The following is a 23,015-nucleotide window of genomic DNA, read 5'->3' on the forward strand; positions in this document are numbered from 1 at the left end:
TAAACGTATAAGTATACGCGCAATCAACCCCTACGCCCCCCCCTCAAAAAAAAAAAAAAAAAAAAAAAAAAAAGAGAAATTGTCGAGCGGAGAGGGTCGTATAATTTATATATATTTATGTATATATAGGTGGTGTACACACACCCATCGCAATATATAATAATTAATACTTATATATATATATATATACAGTTTTGCGTATATAAATTTTATTTGTTCGCGGATCACACTCCGCGAGGGGTGCGGAGGACCACGACCCGGGGAGACGGAGAGGAACAGAAAAAAAAAAAAAAACAAAAAAAAATTTATAAATTCCTATACCGTTGTATACGTACATATACACATACATACGGTGTAACGCACTCGGCGGTGGTGGCGGTGGCGTAGACACACGAGGGGTCGTCGGTGGTGTACATAGATGTGTCGGCGATGGGATGCGAGCGCGCGACTCTCCGAAAGTGCATAGGACGTGTGTATGTATATATATATATATATATAGCGACGGAGGCGTGCGCGCGCGCTTGCTCGCGCGTGTGTGTGTGCGCGTGTCGGCGTGCGCGCGTGTACGTGTGTGCGAGTGTGAGTATCTGCTATTGATTTTTCGGCGTCGTCCGCCGCCCGGGCGGTGACGGAGATCGGGCGAGTCCAGCGGGGCGGCGGCGGGACCGTGGCGCCGGCGCCCGGGCCCCGGTGTGCCGCCACCGCCGCGCGGACGTCGTGCGTTTCGCGTATAATGACGAACGCGACCGAAAGCTGTACGTCGACGACGAGCGAATATATCCGGTGCGGGCGGTGGTGCGGACCGAGGCCGTAAAACGACTTGCTGGAGAAGAACTACCGCGCCGTCGCTGAAGCTCATCGTCGTCACCGCAGCCGTAGCCGCTGTGATATTATGAAAATAATAACATCAATACGGCAATCGGAATAATAATGTTTCGCATTCGTCGCGAACACACGCCTCCGCTGGTAACGTTACACGGATTTCGCAATAATAATACTATCGGTACATTATACGTGCGGCGCACCAGTTTATTATAAATTACGACGACAACAACAACAACAACAACAACAATAATAATAAATAATAATAATAATAATAAATACGCGCGTTCACCTCACGGTTTTTGTTATTATCATCATGTCGTAGTATGCACTGGACCGCAATAACGTCGCGTAAATATCGAAATTTCGCGTGAGATATATTATTATTATTATTATTACTATTATTATTACTATCGTCTCGCGCCCGACGACGACGCCCGCGAACGTATTTTAGTGTGCCGGCGGTGGTGCGTTGATCGCTGGCAAACCGTCGTGTAGTCGCAGCATAACATAATATATATATATATATATAATATTATACAGTGATCACAATACGAGTCTGCGGGCCTCGTCTCACGCTTCCGCGTCGTCTTATCCGCCGTCGTCGGAGTTGTCGTTGTTGTCGTCGACATATCCATTCTCGTCGGTTCCTTCCGGCGCCGTCGTCGCGTTCGGGCGATGGCCACAAGCGGTTTCCGGGCTTGCCGTCGCCGCCGCCGCCGTCGTAACGCGATCCGACAAAACAGCTGTCCGCCCGCCGACGTCGTCGTTGACGGACACGTCCTAAACAGGTACGTCGCCTGCGAACGTTCCATCATCGCCGCTGTTGTTGTACCGAGTGAGTATGGTATTATATATAATGATATTATGCTATAACACTTTCTAACATAACCGATTACTAATTATTATATGGCTGTGTATTGTACACGCGCAACACGACGTCTTCGATGTATACAAATGTTCGTAAAGTTTAGGCGTGTACGGCGTGACTCGTATGTATTCCGAAAAACCGCGGTGCGATATGGTTATAAGGGCCAATCCCTTTAACACGCTTGGCCTTCCAAGATACGCGAGTAAAATTTACTCGTCCACGACTGTCACTCGAGAAAAAATTGTAAGCTCTATCCCACGATCTCTGCCCAAAAATTAAAGCGTATGTGTGCGTATTTGTGTTTGTGCGAAGGTTTGGGTTTTGTGATTTTTTTTTTATTTCTTACGGTGGTTCTCACGATATACTGTGTGACATTATTTCAATACTAAATAAGTCAAAAATCTGACTATACGTCTGATAAAATTTTGTTTTTTTTTTTTTTTTTTTTATCAGTGTATATACATTATACTTATGTCGCTAATTATATATGACCAGAGATTCAGTCTGCAATCTATATGAAAACCACATGCGCACTGAAACACGCGTTGAACTTTTTTAGATTAACACTCCCAACCGGAATTTTATAACGTATTATGTTGTATGCTTATAATTTTAATGGTCCGATCAAAGCATCAATAACGACCGCACGTACTTGTGTAGGTTTAGTTTTAGAGGGTTCGTTGGTACTAAAGCATCCCACTCTCCCGGATACGTTTATTACTATATAGGTTTTGCTTAAAAGCCAAATTTGTAAAGAGTACCTGTATATTATTATTTCACCCACCGAGAACAATATAATTGTCTGTTTTCCTTAGTGGTTACGTGACCACAGTACGTGTGATATGAAATAGTAGCATTTGTACAATAATATTATAAACCATTATAACGTTAAATGTTGTACATGAAAAAATATAACATGCATTTTAAGAATATTATTTTCTGATGCGTGACGACGCCTCTTATTATAGAATTATAATATAATATGTTACTCTAAGTTATACAAAACAGTGATTTACCTACGTATACGATTTTCCTCGATCGAGTTTCACGCGAAAACGCAATAATAATTATTATAATAATATCATGTATAATATTGTATAATAAAAACGAAGGAACTGTAGGTACACAAACTGAAGTGTATTATAATAGTATGACGTTTGTTTAATAAAACGCCAACACCGCATTGACTATTATGCGGACTACGAAGTAACCAAGAACGACCTAACCACAATTATTTAAAACGGTAGCATTATAATATTATTATTTAATCGTTATTCTACAAAACCACTCTTATAATGAGTATAATTGATATCTTCGTCAAATCTTGCGTCTTGTACGGTTTTTAAATTTTTTTATTTTACTACTTGAATATTATAAAATTATTTAGCTGCGGATTTCATATTGCTTTGTTTTCAGTTTAAGGTCACGCTTGCGCCTCATCGGTCTGTATTACAGCTTTACACGAAAATGCCTACTTTCAACCGCAAAACTTCCCAACTTACCATTAAATTGATAATAAATAACCAAACTTGCCTCAAGTCTAAAACATTTCATTCACTGATCGTTCAACGTATAATATATTGCTTGCATTAACTAAAATATTATAACGTATTCAATTACGTCACAATGTATATATATATTAAAATTGTATGATTATAAGAAAAAAAATAGTGTGTATTTAAAACAATTTCTTTCAAAAAGGAAAATATTTAATTAGCCTCTAAAACATTCGTATTGTTTAATACCCTTAATTAATTAATTTTAAATATTAGTGGGATGTGTATATAATAATAAATTGTATAATTGTATTAATATCGTATAAACTAAAAACTTTTTGAAATTGTAATACTTAATATAATATTATGTTGGTTAAACATATTTATGATTTTTTAAATTATCTATATTTTTTCTGCAATTATAAATTATAGTATTTATTCATAATTGATCAATAATATTTAAAAAAGATAAATATATCTATATTATATACTAATATTTATAATCAATAATGCTGAAACTTATTAAATTTACATATGTTTTATTAAAATATAATATTTAGATTTTAGAATAGAATAATTACTATGTACAGGTAATATTTAGGTACCTTTTAGAAGAAAAATAAAAGTCTTATTTTTAGGGTTTCCTAATTATATAAGAAGATATTTAAGTTTCTAAATTTAAAGTACTGACAGTATAGAAAAATTAAAGGAAAACAATTTTTTTTATCACTTTTATTTAGTACTTACTCATTTTAATATAATGTAAAGTTATACTTGATTATAAATATTATTTAACTTAATTTTGTTCTTAATTTTGGTTTTATTAAAATACTTAGACTTAGCATAATAATAGTGATATTTATATTAACTAGACTTATATCTATGCTTTGAAAAAAAAATATTTTTCTAAGCTGATTTGATTTTTTGAATTTATTAGATTTTATGACATTTGTAAATCTCTGTTTTACTTTTAAGTGTACATTGTTTACCAACATACTGATTACAAAAACTATAATATTTAATATTAATTTTGATCATGATGCATCTTATTTAAAATAGATGCATAAATTTTAGGTAATCTTAACTAATTATACATATCTACATAACATTTAAATATTGGACATAAATTATATTATAGCATTCTACCATTATTATTATTTATTATAATTATTTTATAATTTTTAATTACTTTTTAAACTTAAAATAAAAATTATTATAACAAGTAGTTTGATGATTTTATTTAAAAATTTAATATTTAATTATATACTATTTATAAAATAGTTTTAATAATTATTATAATAATATTTTATTAATCATATTACTTTTATTTTTATTTAAATTTTAACTCTTGGATTAAATAATTATTTTATCATATTAAACATCAAATACAAAGATACAATGTACTTTGGTTTCAGAATTTCTCATTTCAAGTATATGCCATAGCCAGGGAAACCATCTAGTACTCAGTTTATTAAATTCAAACATTGTAAAGACTAATTGGTAAAAGTGCAATTCTCCTTAAGGATATTCGTTATATCCATTAGTTAAGGCAGACACAGTTGGGTGAATAGTTTTAGTGAATTAGTCATTGTCGCATACTCGCATGTGAATATGGTAGTCATTATAATATTTTATTTTGTACTTATTATTATAAAACATCAATGGTGTACCTAATTTGCCTATCTAAGACGCCGGGTGAAGATTTTATTTTGTACCACAAATATACTTAATAACAGTTATAACTTTACAAAATACAATAAATTAACTTAATTTTAGTACAAATTTTGAATTAAAAAGTTATAATTCACGTTAAAAGGATATATAAAGTATATCAAAGTTGATATTATAAAAAAAGATAAATATGATAAAATTATTTATCATAAAAATTATTTTAAAAATTGAATAAGAAGTAATTAATAAAGCAATTAATGTTCTGTATTAATATTGAAAATTGTGTAGGTATAGCTATACTTAAGTGATTATATTATCATGATGACATTATTTATGATATTTAGTGAGAAACTTAGTGATTTTAATTTTAATTAATTCCATAATATTCATCCTTAATAAATCATGTCATGTTAAATAAAAAGTAGTATTTTTCAAATAATTTTGATGATATTTTATAAAATTCTTAATATTCATATCAAAATATTGTAAATTTACTGCGTAATAATAATTAATTATATTTTTTAGGATATATTTTGGATTGAAACATTTTTAATACATTTATTCCTGATATATATAAATATTATTTTGATATAACAAATACAATAACGAGTCCACGTTGAATATAAATAGTGATAACTTTTTGCAATAAATTATTATTTGAAATTAATTTATACAGCTATAACAACTATGATACAACTTCATATTTAAAAATGACTAAAAATGGGATTTTCACGTTTTAATTAAGCTAGATACAATTAATCAAAACCATTTATAACAATACTGTTCTAGCTGTGTTGTAAATAATAATAAATTACTCAATATAATAATATTTTTTAACTTTGAGTTTATAAATTTATAACTCAATGATGAATGATTCCATTCTATAATCTTCTCATTTTGTGGTGAAATTATATTTTCTATTTTTTTCATAATAATCAATAAAGATTCTACATTTTATTTTCTGATTGCATTGCTTGAATGATTTATGAAGCTATTATTATTACGTCTTTACATCTTCATAACCGTATCTTGTTATAATATATGTTCATGTAGTCTATAGGTAAACATTTTATTAAAAATACATTGAATAAGCTAATTATTATATCTACGTAATGATATAGTATGATAGATAACATTATAATATAAAATAATATACTTCATATTTGATATCTCATATCAAATAAATATTTAACATAAATTGACAATCAAAAATTCATTATTTATTGATTATTGATGAAAGTTTAACAAATATCTTCAGTTTTTATTGTCATACATTATAGTAACCTTGTTATTAGAATATTTTTTTGATTTTATACAAATATCATGTGACCATATTTTTTTGTTTCTTATTTTTTTGCTTAGACCAAAATAAGAAATATTACAGATGGTTCATTGATTTCAATATTAAATAATATTGTTACTTTCATACTAGATTAATTAAACATTTTACTCTCATATTTCAATAATTTACCGTAGAAAGTACCTACTTAAAAAGATTTATCAAATATTAATAACTAATAAATGATAATTATTGTTAACTTTATTGTATTAAAATTATAATGTGAAATAATAATATAAAATTTGATAAAATATAGCTACAAATTACTTGATATTATATAGACAGGGATTGGATAAATCTTATAATATTAAATTTCTATTAAAAATAAATATTTCATACATATAGAAACTAGAAAATTAGCACTCTTATAAAATGTTATTATTTTTTTTTTTTACTTGTTTGAGTGAGATTAATTTAATAACTATTGTTTTTAATATGGTGATTTAACTATACATACAAAATTTCATATTTTGCGTTAAATATTAATGATTTTATTAAATTAATTCAAATATATAGTTAATTATAAATTACAACATATATAAATATATTAAGATAATTGATAATAGTATACCTGTAATAGCTAATATATTATATAAATTCCCGCAAAGTTCAAACTTATTGATATAGAATTCTTTATTCCCGAGTTTTTATTATAATAAATATATAAATAAATAAAAACATTATGAAAATAATAATACAATATTGTTGAAGTATCAGAAATCTAAATAAAATACCTTTACAGACACTACTTTAATTTCTTGAAATAAATATTATGTTAAGTGGAATTAAAATACTCAGTTTGATTTTTCAACATAAATTATTTAAAGTAAAAGGCTTAGACAACTATTATTATGTTTCTGTACATTTTTCAAACAAATAAACTATTACTATAACATTAAATGTATAATAAAACTACTGACGGTTGACATGATATTATACTTTTTTATTTCAAATAAAAAAACGTTTATAACATAAATAGATAAAAATAATAATAATAAAAATGTTTGAAATTATAAAAACCAAGAGAATAATATATAACGTTGGTTGGTAGGTACTTATATTAAACTCAAGTAATACAAGAACATTCAGAAAAATAATATAAGTAGAATACGTACGCAATTAAATTAAAAAGTAGAAAAAATAAAAAAGATCAAAGAAAAATTATAAAGAATAACCAATTTATAATGAACTTCTAAATTACTCAACTATATACATTTTCGTAATCATAATACTGTTTTAATATATACGTTATTATTTATTATATTTGAATAAACTGTAACTAATAATTAAGTTGGTATATATTTAACTTAAATTCCCAAACGTGTAAATTTATTATATTATTGTAAACTATACAGTGTACACATTACACATAGTACATTTATATAATATATAATATATTATACTACACTCGTAGCTTACGTAAGCCTCCTTTTAAATTTCATTTTGGAATGTTTAGTTGTATTACACATGTATGAATATTTTATAGATTAAGCGATGTATCCAATTTTTAAATTATTTGACCATCTATAACATAAAATCAAATAATACTGTGTTGCGAAATGTGAACACGTGAATCTACGCATGTTAGGCATTTTATTTATAGTAAATAAAGAACTTACATTTTTAATCATATACTCATAATGTTGGATACTATAGAATACTAAAATACTATCGTAAGTAACAGCTAGAAAATCGATTCTAAATTCATGATATTAATAAGTTAATTGAATAGAGTAGGAAAATAGGTAACCACTTAACTATACAATATACGAGTATACCTTATCATTTCGTAACTCACTGAAATGGATATGTGTAAGATTTAAATTTAATAATAAATAGTTGCATTAAAAAAATGATTATGAATAGGAATGATCATGTCAGCTTATCATATATTATTTCAAAATTAGGTATGGGTATTAAAAATGTCATTGTTTGGAGTAAAATATTACAATATATGTTGTAAAAGTTTAAAGTATCCGTGAATAATATTTTTAAATTAAAAAAAAATAGCTAAAATTTTTATTATTATAATATTTATAACAATTTAAAATATCTATAAATAGTACAAAAGACATGAAACCTTTTAAATTATATTATTATTTAAATTTTGTCATTTAATTTTTATTTTTATTAATTTTTAATTTATTTATATTAGGAAAAAATTTCAAGTCTCTACAGTCATTTATTATTTTTACAAAAAATTAAATTGATTTTATTAAAAGCTAGTTTTGCATAAAAATTTCTATTTATAGCTATTTTATTTTTGTTTTTCCTGTTTATTTAAAATAATACAAAACATTTTTACTTTTTACCTCCTAAAAGTATCAAATATATTCTCCAATTTTCTACTGGAAATCACTCTCGAAGTCAAAGATTAAAGTATATTTTTTTCTACAGTTCACGTAAACAGATATAACAAAAAAAAATATATATATATACACATTATAGTGTAATCAAAATACATTTATCGATCCGTTCACAATATAAAATATTATGTATTTTATAGGTGTAGTAAATTATCTGATTTTTTTTTTTCATAGTCATGTTTTTATAATTGCGTTCACATACAGAAGATAGTTTAATTCATTGTATATAACTTCAATATTTTGTTTATAATGTATTTTGCATAAAAATGTATTGCATTTTTTAACATACTTACTCGTAGATATGTTTAAACTTGCATACGTATAACTCAAACTAGCACAAATACGTAACAAATTTAACAATATATATTATTAATATTAATTATCTAAACTTCTAAAACATTAAAAATCATAAAAAAAAATGCGTAATATATATTAAGAATAACTAATGAGTGCATATGCACTATATATATTTGTTTGAATTTGCTAATTAAAAGACAATTATTAATAAAAAATAAAATTTATATATTTTATATAATAAATGTACGTGTAATTTTGATAATATTAAAAAATTTAGCACAAAAGATGTATCAGTTTTTGATTTTTATTATAGTTAGAATTACAATTCACAAGTTAAGTTAGGTACGATATAAAATAATGACTTGGATTTTGGTAATATTCCATATCTACCTAAAACTTTGATAACCAGTATTGTCATGAGGCTGTTCTTCTTTTATTTTCATACATTTTACTTCCATCATCAAACACATAATTTAAACACCTTTAAAATATAAATGTAAGCAAGTCATATTTAATTTGTACGAGCAATAATTATTGCTTTAATAACTTTAAAGACTTTAATCCATTAAGTATTAAAAAAATGTATACAGTATCTGTGTTGACAATCTAGCTAAAATTAAAGTCTCAAATTTAAAAATGCTGTGACGGCCAACTTGAAGGCCGTATTTTATTTTATTGTAATTTTATCAACATCTTTTTAAAAGCGATTCGTTTTATTTAACTACCTAATAATAATGTAAACACTTTAACATGGTACCATAAAAAATTTATAAATTTTGGGTAAAATTCAAATATCTTATAATATATTATATTTTAGATACTATATAAAATAGGAAACTTAGTTACTTTTTAATAATTATGATTTATCAGTTTAACACCTTAATGGTATCATTATATCAATCTATTATTATATTATAATTAATTGTAATATCATCAATTGTATTATTTTATAGATTTAGAAAAGTAATTACAGAATTATGTACCATTTAATAATGTATTAATTTATTGCTGGACATTAGACTATCTATAATAATTATCCTTTGTTCACAGATAAATTACATGTTCATGTAAAACAAAATAAATATTAAAAAAAAAAAAAAAATCGTGAATACACAAGCGATATTTATTATCCAAATAATATATTATATTGAATTCTATGCAAAATATATTATTTCTCTTATGTAATAATAAATCAAAAAAATCTCAACTCTTTTAGTAATAGAAATATTCTTGGTTATATCGGGCGTTTCAATCTTTTTAAAATACTTTAAACCATTAATTCTTTAATACACGATTTATAAATATTTAAATTAATTAATTAATATGATTGTATGATTGGGTACCAATATTTGTTGTCTCTATTTCTGACACATGCTTCATAGTAAAAACTATCAATTTTTCAATTCGATCGTTACAAAGAAATAATAAATTAGATTTAAATTTATCGTAAAGTGCTCATAAAGTCAGTGGTGTGAAGTTACTTTAGTAAATTTTTAAATAATATTAATATATTAAATAATATATATCAAATATTTGGAAATCAGGAAGTTAAATTCAAAAAAGTAGCTTCTTATATCTGATGTAGATTTTACGTTACATTCAATTTTTTTTAAATATAAAAAAACCCTATTTATGACTATTTATTTATAGACGCAACATAGATAGATTTTTCTATGTTACGCGCGTAAAGGTTTAGAGTTTAGACAATAAATATTGGTACCAAATTACAGCATTAAAATTAATAATAAAAAAAATAGGAGATAGAGTATTTAAAATCAACTAAATATTTTTATTAAGCATATGTAAATTATACTTTTCTAGCAACCAAGTTGCTTTATATTAACATTTCCAAAAAAATAAAGCATATTAAATTTGTTACTTCGGAGACACTTAATATTATTAATATCAAAACAAATAAAAGCATTATAAAAATATTGGAAGTATCAGTTAAAGTAATTCTAATAAATATAAAACTCACCATTAAAAAATAGAAATATATCCTTATAAAAAGAAGAGAAGAAATAATATCACCTATTGCGAGAGTAAAAATCATGCACTTAATCCATTCCAAATTCCAACTTTATAACATGTTGCACGTGTAATTAAAGTCTATAATTGTGATAAATTAAATTGAGATAAAATGGTGAAATATACCAAAGCATGCAGAATTTTCATCATGCCAGACTTACTTCATTAATCCCTAAATGAAGAATACACGGTAATACTCGGATAAGCGATTCACGGATCACGAGATTCATATATAAGTATTATTGCTTTACAGCTATTTTTATTAACAACTGAAATCGGTACCGATACGGTAAAAATTATCTATGGTTTTGGTTAGCTTAAGATTTTCACTTAATATAAAATTAAGCCGAATATTTTAAATAATTCTAATTAATTAAATAAATTTGTAATTATAACTTGTATTTAATTTTAAAGTAGGTTTTTGCTACAAATTTGGTAGATAATAATAATAATAAAAAAAAATTATCTAAAATGTATCATCCATTATTAATGAATTCTAATATTATGCTACCAGTCTTTAATCTATTGTAAATATTCATAATTTATGATCGATTTGTATTGCGCTTATAGTATAAGAACTCGTAGTTCAAATATTATTTACAACAGTGACAAATTAAACAATTCATAATAATAGAATAAATGAAGCAATATTTTAAATGGATTAATTAAAATTAAAATTGAATAATACATACTAACTTTTGATATGATTAATTAGGTCAAATAAATAAATCAAGAGCCAAGAAAATCTAGATACGATGTTTATACTCTACTATGACAAATATGAAAATATACCAACAGTTATATTTAAATATAATACGATTACCTATATTTGATAAATATTAAACTCTATATAATACATAAATAATTTTGTAAAGTATATATATTACATTTTAACTAAAACAGGTATAACTATATTATTGCACAAGCACAAAAATGTAATTACTAAATTTAAAAAAAAAAACACTACCTTTATCCTATAAACAGATTTGTTTTGATTTTAATCTCTATATTATAAAAATAAACGAATCATATTTAAACAACATATTATGCAGTATTTTAAGTTATTAATAATTGATGTTTGTACTTAAACTATTTTATATAATATAACATAAGGAAATCATAAATACATATAATTATATAATGGTTATTATTGTTTGTATCTCAGCCAATTCTCAGATACTTTGCATTCAATATTCCGAGTAAAGTTTCTTCCATTTAATAGTTTTGATTTGTTTTATTATTAATTGGATATATTATACATTATACATCATTAGTCTCACCAATTTGATTGCAAATTTACTCTCTGGGGAACTTCTTTAACTAGTGTAAGTTACTTTTTTTATTTATTTAATTTTAATTAATAAATGATAAAAGTTATTTAACTTAAGTCGTTAAATAATATATTTTTTCTTTACGTCACATAAAAAAATTATAGTTTATAGAATATTAAGTATTAAGTTGTGTTATATTATTTATAAACGTTAGCTGAATTTTGAAATATTTTTATTATTAAGCTTATAAAATAAAAGTATTTATATAAATATGTTTCTGATTATATTAATCAATATATTTTTATTTATTTAGGAAACTTAGGAATCTGTACAAATGTTAAGGCTTTAAAAATTTAATGGTATTTCAAGATTTTTATTTCTTTTTTATTTGTTTTGCCCTAATACCAACAAATAATATTGTTATATTTCGCAATAAATACCATTAATATTAATTCGAATAATTATTCTTAATTGTAAATTAGAATAAATAAAACACTTTAAATACTCAGTCTGACGAAATTATATTTAATATATTGAATACTAACTGAATCTATCAAACACAAAAATATTAGACAATTGATGACGGATCTTTTATGAAATTTTATCATCGTGTATTAAATATAATATTGTATTACTACCACTGTAATCCTTATTTACATTTCAAATACATTTTATATAATTAGAACTGGATTAACCTATAATTTAACATTTAAATAACGGTCTTAAGCTTTTGACATTTTTTATCATTTACTGATACACAGTATACTTATGAAATATATAATATTATTTGTGTTTAAAATTAAAATTAAATCACCAAAATATTTATTCTTCCAATATATTTTTCAACGTAAATGACTAAGTGATTTTTTATATAACTTTAATTAGCCAAGAATTTTATTTTTATCTCATTATTTTTTTTAAAGGCAATTTCTACTTTGAACTTAATAAATAATTAATATTTATCTATTGAATTATAATTTATAGCTGCTCTGTATTAGTCAAAATTCAGAACTAACAAATATGCAATTTGAAATACATCATAATTAATTGTAATACAAATTTTGAAAATATTCGCCAAAAACTAGAAAATAATAGTAATAAAATGGAATAAATTAATTTTTGACAATTATTATAAAATAGTGGTTTAGATCATATTTTGAATACATTTTAGTTTATCATTGATTTTAAATTTTAAACACTACGCAATGGTTAAAAAAAGTACATCTGTATCACATTTTTTTAAATTTAAAATGTTAAAAATATTTATAATAAATAATACATTTTTATTTTTGTTTTTATTATTTACAATATTAGTTTAATAAATATTTATATTATTTTCCATGATATAAAATTATTATTATGTATTGCTCGATGAAACTATAATAACACAAAAAATACTTTATAAATAACAATCAATTTTTATGTTTAGTTTTTATAGGACGATAATATGTTATACAAAAAAGAAATAACCTTATCGCACAGTATTAGATCAGTTTTTCTTTTTTAACTAATTAACAATCTATAATGGAAAACATTTTCATAATTTTCTGAAAGGAATACAAAAACTATTTACATCTTTGAGATGATTAAAACCATAAAATATATCAGAATACATAAGAAAAAGAATTTCATTATAAACAATCAGGCGAATGGAATACGTGTATTTGAAAAACGGAAGCTGATTATGATGTATATACAATATAAAAAATACATGTATAAAACTACGACTGGAAAATTATGCATGTGACATATTTTACATATTTTTATACGTGGATAATGTATAATATATGTTCTTTAGATTTTTATCATATGAAGAAAATACAATTCCCTCCATATAGTATGCACTATATGCATTACAACTTAATATTGACTTATGGAATTAAATAAATAAATGAAAGACACAAATAATAATATTATTCGCGCGTAATATATTCTGTTATAATGTGTAGGTAGATATGTGATATGGATTAGTATACATATACAATATTACATCGTATTATACCTTACTCGTATTACAGATAATGTATAAAAATATAAAATTATTGGTAATTCAAAATTTTTGATCAAGAAATTTTGTTCCGACCATTTATCATATTCCAATCGCTCTATTTATGATTTTGAGACGTTTATTGTGTCTTTATCATGCATTAGGTACTCAAACAAACGTAGTAGGTATTTAATATAAACTTAATTATACATTTTGATCAGTCAACATTGAGTAATTCATCCTCAAAAGTTGTGCTTACATCGTTCAACATTCAAAACCATCGTCGATGCATCCATTCAAATTTTTCAAATATTTTAAATAATCAAATAAAAATTATACATTAATAAAACCAAAAACGTAAAAATAAATGGGACATGTTTTGAACAATACTGCAGTTTAAATACATTTTTTTAGGGCATTTCTTTCTATTTTTTTTAGCATTATTTTATGGTTTCTAACACATTAAAATCTGAAAATTAATTATCATAAGTTACCAAATATGTTTAAATAAATAAAATTATATTTTTTGATAATTACTGACATACGATTATAAGTATAGAGTAGTGTCTATCAAAAATGATTTTATGATTGACCAATGATTTAAGTTTATAAAGATTTGCATTATATTATATTATTCAAAATGCAATAAAAAAAAATATTATTAAACCTATATTAATATATTTTATTAAATAATAAACATTTATTGAAATTATTACCATATACGTATATGGGTTAATAAAAATATAATTATACTTAAAAATAAAGAAAAACAAATGTAATCACTTATAATGATTTATTATGTGTGGTGTGTGTGAGTGTGTGTGTTTGTGTGTGTATTCGTTTATATCTTGTTATATCCTGTTATTAAAAACAAAAAAATGTTTATTTTATAAACTTTAACGGTTTTAATTTAAAAGGTAAAAATAAACATCTGACGTACATTTTTGTTTTATTCAACCGTAACTGGGTAAATAATATCATACAGAAACATTGAACACAGCAGGATGGCGAAAATCAATCGTAAGTGTCACACACATACAACTGCAGTACCTATAGGTAGGTACGTTTTCGTATTGAAACTAAAACCCGTCAGTTCCACGATATAATGCTCATCCTTCTTCATACATAACAGACGGCCAATCAATTCCCGTAGGATTTTTATCACTGTGATTCAACCGTGTGGGTTTTATTGACAAATTAACGTTATTTGAGTTAAAAAAAAATAATAGTGACTGCTTTTTTTTTTGGCGTGATAAACCCCCTTATTTTCATGTTGACTTAAGTTCAATATTATTAAAAAAAATCTTTCGAACCAAAAATGTAGTTTACTGTTTTAAATCAAAAATAAAATACCTTTCAATGTAATATATTCAAAAGTTGAGCTTTAAATGGTAATAATAATAATAGAAAAATAATAAATTTTAGTATTTTACATAATCATCTAACAGCAGTTTTCTTACCCTGTAATATTGTTATATAGGTGTTCCGCACTATAGTACAATACTCATAACACTATATATTATATTTTTATCACTTGATCGTGTTGTTGTAATTTCTCAGTACATTATAATATAGGTATAACTGAGTGATTCACTGATATTACTCACCCCATATTTCCGTTTCATAATTCCTTAAAAATAATCATTTGTAAAATATAGTAAAATATAGTGATTTTCATTTGAGAGAAATTAAGTCATGTATCATAGCAAGACACTTATTAAATTGTTTAGAAAAAACCTAATTATTTTGTAAATAGGGTATGAAAAATACTTAAAAATTCCATAAATCACAATTTAAATAAATACGTTATTTAAGGGGGAAAATAGGAGTGAGCATGATGCTTGGTAAATCATCCTGTATATAATATTCACTTTACACGCGGTAATCGATTCGTATGATATTGTATTATAATAATGTAAATATGTACCGCCTATATAATGTTGGCCCCGGCGCGAAGTCCTATTATATTATTATCAACTGTGCGTTTCCCGATCGTGTCGCCGTCTGTTCGGCGTAATATATTATAATAATGACGTCGAAAAAAATATCGCGTATGTACCTATATTATTCAATTTTCATATTCCATGTGGATCGTATGCGACCGTACGCACAGTAATAATAAGGATTACAAAACGTTTTGAGTGGATCGACGTATGCGCGTTGTCGAGTGGGACCGTTCTTGCAATATATTATATACATACGGAATAGGACATGTCTTTACACACATACACACACACACATATATATATATATATATATAGGTATATATATTATATAAACGAGCGCTAATTACGCGTATAATATTCTCGTCGGAAAAGTCGATAACTTCGACAGGGGCGGCGGCTGCGGTACAATCAGTGTATGTGTGTGTGTGTGTGTGTGTGTGTGTACGTTGTGTAGTTATCCTGCCATTGTTCAGCCGTCGATCGGGGGTAAAAACGTTTTTAGTACCGTGAGAAATTCGCGCTGCACGTGTACAGTACATATATAGGTACACGTTATAATGTGCGAGCGCCATTTATTCACAAATCGTCAACTGCATGCACGACATAGACACAAATTGGAAAAGGGTGTAGGAGTTATTAGCACCCTTAGTTTTTAAAATAGCACACTCATAATTTTTACCATTTATGACCTAACCAAAAAAAATAAGGGGCTTCAACACCCTCGGTTTTTTTTCATTGGAATTGGGCCACTGGTGCGTGAACTTTCGCGATAAAACGGCAGCGCTGAGTCGCAACGTCGCTGGCCTGGTATCTTTGCCAAAAATCTAAACGTAAAAATAATATTAAGTAAAGTATAGCTAAGGTATAATATACTAATGTATACCAGTGCTGTTTATTTCAAACCATGATTTTTTGCACCGTGTAAATTATGAAAATCTAAACAAATTTATTCGTTCAAATAGTATTGTTGCGTGATGTGTAATTGATTGCAGTGTGTCAGAGAAAAATCAAATATCTAAGATCACGATGATGAATTCTTTAGGTTTGTGTTTATTTTTAAACCACAGCTTTCATTTTTTGTTCAGATATATTATAAAGAAAACGTAATAATTTTTCAAAAATGTTGAACTTTAATACTTAAGTACTTTATAAATGTTAGAACCATAAATGTATTATTCACAAGCATGCGTAGATACTATTTTACCACTTTAAACGTAGTTGAATTTAAACATAGTATTTAATATAAATGCATCTATTGCCCGGGGCAAGTTTAAAACCCGATTAAAGTTTATCTATGAATAAAAGTTTAAATACAAGAGTTTTAGATAACCTGTGTATTTTTACAGCACTATTTCTCAGAGTTAAACATTAAACGTTTATAAAATATTAATAAACTGTTAGTTGGAATGGTTGGTATACATAATGTTGGTATATTTTCAGTAAAATATTATTTATTTATAGGTAAGAAAATTAAGATTAAAAATTGTTGCTTAAAAAATGTATAAAATATTTCAAAAAAATAGTAATTATAATAGTAAAATTTATTTATTCAGAGTTAGGTCGATAAGTTAATTTTGTTTTTTTACAAAACTGTGTAAGTATTCAGAGTAGATCGTGACGTTTTATCCCCCGAGGCTAGTCCTAAGTTATTAAATAATGATTATAATAATAATAAAATAAAAACGTCCATCTCTGGTCAACAAAACGTCATTACACTTTGAAAAACGGTACAGAAAAAATTGACCGAGAAAATGCGATCGTCGTAAAAATGCACCTTGTATATAATATTATAAAATAATATAATCATGTATAGAGTGATGTGGACCGGGACATGACCTCTTCGCGACGACGAAAAAATAAAAATAAAATATAGGGGAAAAAAACAACGAAAAAACCGAGAAAAAAATGGATTAAACGGAGGCGAACAACACGTCACTGCCGCAATGACACTCTGTATAATACGCCAAGTAGTCCTTATATTTTCGTATATATTATAACGCGGCGTGTCGGACGGGGGGAAGAGATCCGTTAAAACGTGGTGGCAGCAAAAGTATTACGGGCGGGATGAGCGAAGAGTTGGTGGCCCACGCGGGAGGGTAGCGCGGCGGTGGCGGAGTGAAAGAGAGAAAAAATCGACCGGCGTGTCCGGAAAACGCCTACGCTTCTACGGCTGATCAGACAGGCAGCGCGCAAAAGGACCGAAGCTGCGTACACGCCCGCCGCCGCCGCCGGTCTCTCGTCGGTTTACCACCTCGGCCGCGAAGTTTTGCCACTGTATATTATAGTCGCGCTGTTGCCGCACTGTGCGCGTGTGTTTGTTCTGCCTCGCCCTCTCCCCCTTTGAAAAAAAAAAAAAGGAAACTTTACGATAAACAGCCACTAAACGCCTTTGCCCGCGACCGACGAAGTACTCGGTCATATTATATATAAATATATGTATGATGTATGGTAGGCGTGCGCGACCAGAATTCTATAGGCACTGCCCGCGCGGTATTATTTTTTCACCCTTTCTTTATATTTGGGGCTCTCTCTCTACTATCGAGACAATATTATTATGTAAAATGTTAAAAAAAAATTATCGTGCACCTACGAATACATGTTTTTTTTCGTACGATTATTGTCTTAAACGTTTGACATTAGCCGTATATTATAATTATATAATATAAAACAAATATCGATATAATATGAAATCGTTTAATACGATGACAGACGCGTCATTATTAAATCAAAACAACCGTTTGAAACTATAGGTATTTATCGATCTGCGAATAGAAGAAATTAGAACTAATGATTCCAAACGGTTTTGGGTCACGAGACTTCTCCTTATTGTAGACGATGGGTGTAAAACTTAAATGTAAAATATAACACGTCCTTTACGTTGTATCATAATATCGTGTAATAACACGAATTTCGATATTAATTTTTTTTCACACACTCGGAAAAAAATTTTATTTTAATAACAACGTAAAAGGTATAAATAAATACAGACCTCTGACTCGGGGCCCTTAACTATTTTATTAGCTTTTATTAATGGTTAAACAATATCGCGGGAGGTGATGCACACCAGTAACCCAACCCCCCCTCCCACCCATCATCCTCAAACCTATGTCTGCAACGTTATAGTATATGCGTAGTGCGAATAGCGTGGGAGTGATTGAGTGACATAGGGTAGGGCAAGTGGGCAACGGCCCGTATATATAATATAATATGCGATGCAAGCTATTATCGCTCTTCGATATATGGTACGTTTGTCTCCGAGATTGGTCTGAAACACACCCCCGTTAAATTGTCGGTTTTGCGACAACGCAATATTCCGGATATACATTCATAATTATATTTCATAAGATATTACTATTCATAGACGACCGCCGTGTACGCATAGACGTCCGACTACATTATTCGAACGCTCAGTATCAAAAATAATTTGTTTATTATTATTGTATAATTTATGTACAGGCGATGTTAAAATGTTTTATCGTAAACGAAACGAATGAGCAATTCGAATGACTCTATTATTTATTGTATATAGGTCGCGTTATGCGACGGCGATTGTATTATTATAAAAGTAGAAAAGAAAAAGAATTTATGATTTCTGTTTTTCCTTTTTCTTTCTTTTTGTATTTTTCAATAAGTATCGATACGGAGACGTTCATTATTTATATGATTGCCATTTTAAACCACTCAATATCTACTCGTCATTAATAAACTCGTTTAATTCTCTAAAAATTAATAGGTGCGTTGTTATTCGTGCTGCGTATTGTTACAGTGAATATTTTTTTTTATCGATATTGTAAAATGCATTATTAATAGTAATCATAAATAAAGTATTTTTTTTTTTTTTTAACTATTGAATATTATTTTACTATTTCATGTAATACATTTATTCTTGTCCAAGAAAGTTTAGTGTTTAAAAAATGTCAGCTATTTTATTTAAAATCAAATAAATTAAAATAATCAAACTTGTATTCTTACTTGACCAAAAATTATATCAAACTTTTTTTATTAAAATTAACATTATTATTCATTGTATTGGACGTTTAAATGACAAGAAAAATGTAACGATACAATAGTATAATATGTATAAAGATCGGGTGTTTTTTTCATTCGTCTCACCGTTTCTCCGTTAAACCATATAGTTGACTCTACTATTATTATACATTTGAAAGCAATGATAAATTATTAACATTCAAAAATCAAAATGAATAAAACTCAGCTTTTCAAGTGCTATAAATTTTAATAATAAAAAGTTCTGCAAAGCATTGTTAGTAACGATTTTTGAAATAAATATTTAGTTAAAATTATAGCCTATAGGGTGTAAGCAACTTTTAATTAAAACGAAATTTCTTATGAATTAAATTTGTATAAGGAATAACAAATAAATTTAAAAATAATATTTTATGACGTACATCGGCCTATTTTTTAAGCTGTTTATAAAATACTACTATGAAATAGTTTAAAAGTTTAATTTTAAACATTTCAGTTATTAAATTATAATATTTTGTATTCAAATTTTGTGCCTTGTAATGTTTTAAGCAAAATAAATAAAAAAATATTGAGCTTTTATAGTTTCGTAAAACTATGATTAGAAAATATGTGATGAATTTTAATTATGGTAGTCATATATAATGTTATATGGACATAAATTTAAAGTTTAAATTTAATTAACCTATCCGCTGAATATAAATTCTAATTTTAGTATTTTAACATTAAATTAAATTGAAATTAAAAATGCAAAACTCGTGTTAAAGAACATCACATTTTGCTGCATCTTATTAGAGACGTTCAAAATAAATACATAATTAATTTTGCATTGGTTTTAGTTTAGTTAATATCATACAACTAAAATCTCAAAATTATTCCAATTATACGGTTAATTTAAGTTTTACATTTAAGTATTTTAACTTAAACGTAAACTCGATAACCAATAATAAACATTTATTAATCATATTTTAAATTGCATAAGTCTAATAAAATAACGTTTCACAGTCTAATTCAGCGAATTACCCTTGTTACAATTATGAACGGGATCAATTATTTCAATTGACCGTTTATATATTTTTAAACTCAAATTTTATGGTATCGCAAGAACACATTGACTACGGTTTCATAATATAACAACCAATATTACAAGTATCGAAACGCGTAGTATATGTCATATATCAAAACTTGAATATTCATAAACATTATTACCATAAAAAATATCAGTGTTATAGTTTTTTTTAAATACTTGACAGCGGTTAATTTTTATTTTTCTAATGAAATAAGATGTTTTACATAGTTGACGTAATAATTTGTGTATTAAAAATAAATGTTTCTTTTGGTCGGGATGGTATAAATAACATAATATACTGTTTCGAAATATTTCAGTTTTTTGATATTGTTATTTGATTTATTTAAAATTCCACAATAGGAAACTTTTTATTCTAATATTATGCGTTTTTTCGCTAAACATACTTCATGTTGGCAAACGTCCTTTAAAAGTTTCTTAACCTATAATATAACATGCGATTGATTGGATGTCGGACATTAAAGTGTGTATGTCTATATAATTTACTTTAGGTCGCTGTTATCAAGCTGTAAACATTTATCAAGAGAACAAAAAGTATGAGCGCTAGCTGTAAAAAGTTGAAAACATACTCTATTTGCTTTTAGAATGCGATGATTAATTGCATTCGGATTTATATTTTATACAGACATCAAAAGTTAAACATTATAATTCAGCGTAATACCATGCTAGTTAAACTAACCTTCCTAAAACTAAATTCATTAAGAAGCAAAGCTAGTTTTCAATTTGTCAATATAATAATACAACTACACGAATTGTAGTATTGATTTTTTAAGTAAGTATTTTAATACATCTTCGTCATTTATATAACTCGTAAATATAGTTTTTTTTTTTATATTAGATATATTTATTTTGTTGTAAATTAACTATTCATAACCATTAACCATTGTATACGTTTTTAGTACTATGTGCGTAAATCAACGAATGTACTTAATGTACTGTTCTAAGTATGTTAATAAAACAAAACCATTTAGAGTTTAGTTAGTGTTTTCTCTGAGCCAGTTTTGTACAGTTATTTATTAACAAATTACCAAAACATCACAAATAATATAAGTTCAACTTCAATATAGATAATATAAACTTTTATCCATTATATAGATATTATTCTGGTAAAAAGAATATGTTTTTAATTCATCAACAATTGTTATTAATAACAATTATTTATTTTAATTATTTCAATAATATATTTTTACATTATTTTATTATTTATATAAATTTATTATAGCAATCTAAATTAATATTTTGTCTATTTGAATAGCATATTAATATTAATAAAAAATAATATCTATATTTTTTTATTGATCTAATCACTTTAAAAACAAAAGTTCTTAACGTTAAGGTTTACATTGTTTTTTTTAACCACTAATTTTGTTTCTTAAATAATATATTTTATTTATAATAAAACGTTATGCTTTCATACGAAACAATAAACACGTGCGTACACTTTATACTAATACTACTAATTATAGTTATGGAAAAAAGTAACATCAAACTATTTGTTCGGTAATATTAAACAGATATATTATAAAATTAATCAATGCATGAATAATTTTGACGGAAGTTAATTAATTTAAACATATTCCCTTGTAATCAGAATTATAATCACTAATCACCATTACAAAATTTACAACGGTACTCTTAACTATTAATCTAGATAAATAATCATGACGTTTTGATCACAAGAAATTATTGAATATCACTATTACAGACATAGCATACAAATTAAATCGAACGCTATTGTTTTTATACATTTTTTCTCGCTACAATCTTCTTACAAAAACAATACTGTTCGAACATCAGTTATATTGTTTTTGGATAGTGGTTTGATTTAATATTGAAAAATTATAATTACTATT

At 26.3% G+C, this 23,015-nt stretch overlaps 1 protein-coding gene across 1 annotated transcript in view; it reads left to right on the plus strand.

Annotated features, from left to right (window-relative positions):
• The first annotated feature begins 715 nt into the window (after positions 1-715).
• LOC132930988 (inactive rhomboid protein 1) overlaps positions 716-23,015 on the plus strand; it is a 62,450-nt gene continuing 40,150 nt past the window's right edge. The window contains 1 exon segment of the mRNA XM_060997145.1: positions 716-1,660. The gene's annotated coding sequence lies outside the window, so the exon portion shown is untranslated.

Source organism: Rhopalosiphum padi, chromosome 4 (genome assembly GCF_020882245.1).
Source record: "Rhopalosiphum padi isolate XX-2018 chromosome 4, ASM2088224v1, whole genome shotgun sequence".
NCBI lineage: Eukaryota > Metazoa > Arthropoda > Insecta > Hemiptera > Aphididae > Rhopalosiphum > Rhopalosiphum padi.